The 4,348-nt window shown below is 45.7% G+C and overlaps 1 protein-coding gene and 1 pseudogene across 5 annotated transcripts in view; one reads left to right on the forward strand and one right to left on the reverse strand.

Moving 5' to 3' along the window:
• Nucleotides 1-4,348, reverse strand: part of Camk1d (calcium/calmodulin dependent protein kinase ID) — a 509,557-nt gene that overhangs the window by 232,685 nt on the left and 272,524 nt on the right. The gene's annotated exons all lie outside the window — the stretch shown is intronic.
• LOC116081907 lies at nucleotides 2,921-3,722 on the forward strand (annotated as a pseudogene).

Raw genomic sequence — 4,348 nt, forward strand, 5'->3', positions numbered from 1 at the left:
TCCCTCTCCCTGTCCCTCTCTCTCCCTGAAGATGTTTCCTCCCACAGCTGCTTTCAGACTTCCATTGATGAGCCAGCCTGCTTCTTGACCTCTAATTCAGACAGCATGACTTTCTCCTATTCACCATCCTCCAAGAAGACTCCAGCAGCCATACAAGGTGCCTCACTTGCCTGCCCTGTTGTTTTTCCTCTCTGAGTTTCCTTGAACTCTATCTTAAAGTTCATTTTAAACCTGTGAAAGGGGCCATGTGCTCCTTAGCAACAAAGAGACCCCGTTATTTGTTCTTTTTTCCAAAGTGGCCCCAATGAATAAATTCTTCTCTCTGCTTTTAGTAGTATCTGCCTTTTCAATTGACATATTGAAGATGGGTGGTCAAGCATAGCAAGCTATTGGAGCCCTGGCTTGTGCCCTAAAAAGACCAATTACTTCCATGCATTCCTGCAGAGCTACAAACAAATATATCAGGTTTAGTTTAGTTTAGTTTAGATTTTTTGCTTTAAATCAAAGCACAGAGAAAGCTACCACTCAAAAGTTCCTGAAGACAGAGTGAGGGCTCAATGTTTGAGCATCCAACTGCATGTGTAAGGCTCTGGTTTAGATTCCCAGGACCACCAAAAGAAGAATGTTGAAGGCAAATCATTAATCAACCAGGATCCAGAGTGAAGACACAGCTCATGCTGCTTGCTTAGCATGAGCCAGGCGCTGGGCTCATTTCCCAGCACCACAAACATCAATAAATCCTTTCTACAACATTTTTATTCCCTGGTTTTTCCCTTTGGTTTTACAGGTAATAGGGCCAAACAACTCAAGAGAAAAATCTACAGTGAGATTAATGCAAATTCAAACACTATTTGTTTTGTTGGCTTAAGTGAGAATGTCTCTCATAGGCTTGTATGTTTGAATACTTGGTCCCCAGTCGGTGGAACTGTTTGGAAAGAATTAGGGGGTGTGGCCTTATTGGAGGAAGTATGTCACTATGAGCTTTGAGGCTTCAAAAGATATATGACATTCGTATTCTCTCTCTCTCTCTCTCTCTCTCTCTCTCTCTCTCTCTCTCTCTGTGTGTGTGTGTGTGTGTGTGTGTGTGTGTGTGTCTGTCTGTCTGTCTGTCTGTCTCTGTCTCCTACTTGCAGATCAGGATGTGAACTCTCAGTTATTCCTGCCGCCATCTATTTGCTCTGTCATCATGGTTTCTAGTCCTCTCAAATCATAAGCCCCATTTTATTGGCCTTGGTCATGATGTTTCATTACACAGTAGAAAAGTAACTTAAGCATCTATCAAGCACCAACCTTCTAAAAATGATACATGAACATGAATTATTTTATGACAAAGAGAAAATGAATTCCACCACAGCCTATGTAAGCCATCCTACCTGCATGTTTCCATGGATCCCTTATTCTCTGGACCTGGATGTCTGCTCCAAAGGCACAGCAATGGCTGCACATGAGAAGCACGGGATGAGCATCTTCACTGCTTAGGTAGTTACTCTAGCTGCAGAGACTCCAGTTCAAATGATAGGGAATGGACCCTGATAACGTTAAAATGCAGCCAGTACCCAGAACCACAGGCTGTCCCCAAAGCCCAAGGTAAGTCACTGATCCATCAGCTACCCCTGAATAGATGTAAACACCAAAAAAAGTCAGTATGCTTCTAGCACTGAGTCTTCCCAAAATTTGACACAGGATATTATTAGAGGGGTTTCAAACCACCATTTGTGCCTGCCTGTCTTCAGAGCCAGCGTGTATTTTAGGAAAGTGACTGTGGGCCGGCTAGGCGTTGCTTATTAATTTTGTTATTTACCAATCCTCTCTCAATGTACAGGGAAGTCTGTTTGCCCAGAAGCCAAACGTGGTGCATAGTGTGGTGGTAAATACTTGTAGTCCTTGTACTGGAAGGACGTGTGAGGCAGGAGGATCATGAGTTCCATGCTGTACTGTGAAATACTATTTGAAAAATAGGAAAAGGAGCTTGGGAGTTGGCTGGGCGATTACTTGCAATTCCTGTTCTTGCAGAGGACCTAAGTTCAGTTGCCAGGACTCACAGTTTAGCTTACAACCATCTGTAACTCCAATTCTAGGGCATCTGGGGATCTGATGTCATCTTCAGGTCTCCACAGGCACCAGGCATGCAGGCAGTACGCAGGAACACACACACACACACACACACACACACAATCATCTACATAAGTAAAAGAAAGAGGACACCACAGCCCTCAGCAAATCAAGTCCAAGCTACACATGATATCCTGAAGCCCCGGGACAGCAAAGTCAAACCAGCCAGTGAAAGGTCACCCTGACCGAGAGGTAAGCCAAGCCAAATCTTCCTCTAAGGGACAGGGTGAGGACCACTCTCTGCTTCTGGGTAGAGAGAGAACTAGCAAGCTCCCTGGGAGTCCTGTTCCCTGATGGCAACAGGAACTTAGAGCCTCAGCTCTCCAGAGCTGTCAGACAAGCATGTTAGCAATAAAACAGGAAAAGAATAAAGTGAGGGTGAGGGGCTGCTTCTTACTTCTCATCTTGGGGGTACATCCTTCCCAGTTTTTTTATGGTGTTCACATGTTCAGACAGACAGATGGACGTTTGTATGTGTGTGTGTGTGTAATACCTTTCTCTGTGAGTTTGCTACTGGCAGTGGGAGACACAACATAACACAATGTAACATCTGTATTGTCCAAGTTCTCTCTGGAGATCTCTAGTCAGTTGCAACTGAGATCTTGTTGATAGAAAGCAAGCTGGCATGTACTAAGAAAACAAACATGCACACTCAAAGAGACGGATTCATAAGCATTTAAATAGATGTGGTGGCTCATACCTTTAATCTCAACACTGAGGGAGGCTGAGGTTGGAAGACATCTGTGTGCTTGAGGCTAGACTGAGGCTGGACTGCATAGAGGCTTTCTCAAGCTCTCTCTACCAGCAGAGCAAGATGCCCAAAGGAAAGAAGGCCAAGGAGAAGACAGTGGCCCTGGCATCCACCATCATCAAGAAATAGGAGGCCAAAAAGATCATCAATCCTTTGTTTGAGAAAAGGCCCATGAACTTTAGCACTGGGCAGGACATCCAGCCCAAAAGAGATCTAACACACTTTGTCAAATGGCCCTACTACATAAGGCTGCAGCGGTAAAGCCATCCTCTATAAGCGGCTCAAAGTACCTCCTGCCATTAACCAGTTCACCCAGGCCCTGGACAGGCAAACAGCTACTCAGCTGCTTAAGCTTGCCCACAAGTACAGGCCAGAGACAAAGCAGGAGAAGAAGCAAAGGCTACTGGCCCGTGCTGAGAAGAAAGCTGCTGGCAAAGGGGACGTCCCAACTAAGAGACCACCTGTCCTCTGAGCAGGAGTCAATACAGTTACCACCCTGGTGGAGAACAAGAAGGTTCAGCTGATAGTGATTGCCCATGATGTAGATCCCATTGAGCTGGTGGTTTTCCTGCCTGCCCCATGTAGGAAGATGGGGGTGCCCTACTGCATCATCAAGGGGAAGGCTAGGCTGGGGCACCTGGTCCACAGGAAAACATGCACCACTGTTGCCTTCACACAGGTTAACTCATAAGACAAAGGTGCTCTGGCTAAGCTGGTAGAAGCTGTTAGGACCAATTACAATAGATATGACAAGATCTGCCGCCACCGGGGAGGCAACTTCCTGGGTCTGAAGTCTGTGGCTCGCATTGCCAAGCCGGAAAAGGTAAAGGCTAAAGAACTCGCCACTAAACTGGGTTAAATGTACACTGCTAAGTTTTCTGTACATAAATATAATTACAAAATTATCTTCCAAAAAAAAAGAGGCTTTCTCAAAAAAACAAAGGAAGAAAGGAAGGAAATAAGGAAAAGAAAAAGAGGAAACAAAGAGGAAAAAGAAAGAAGACAGGGATCATAAGATGGCTCAGTGGATAAAAAAAGGGGGGTTGCTGTTTCCAACCCTGACAACCTGAGTTTGATCTCCAGGACCCACAAGGCAGAAGCAAAACACTAACTCCTCATTTTCTCTCCAGTGAGTTTCTAAGACAGGACCAGCCAGCCAGGAGGCACAGGACACACAGTTGCAGGGGAGTCGCAGGGCAGCAGGGACAGGATCCTCTCAGCTTCCAAGTGACAGAGGTGGATAAGTGATCCTTTCTGTCCCTTCCCTGCAAGTAAGGGTCTGCCTCCAGGGAGTGCTTTAACCCAGAGATTCAGGTGAGATCCCCCATTTTCTCTCTGATGACTTTCTAAGGAGGGTCCAGCCTGGAGGCACAGGCCCCACAAGTCACAGGGGAGTTGCAGGGCAGCAGGGACAGGAAACATAATTCACTACATAAACAAACTCAAGGACAAAAACCATATGATCATCTCATTAGATGCTGAGAA

The sequence above is a fragment of the Mastomys coucha genome, unplaced genomic scaffold (assembly GCF_008632895.1).
Source record: "Mastomys coucha isolate ucsf_1 unplaced genomic scaffold, UCSF_Mcou_1 pScaffold7, whole genome shotgun sequence".
Classification (NCBI taxonomy): Eukaryota; Metazoa; Chordata; class Mammalia; order Rodentia; family Muridae; genus Mastomys; species Mastomys coucha.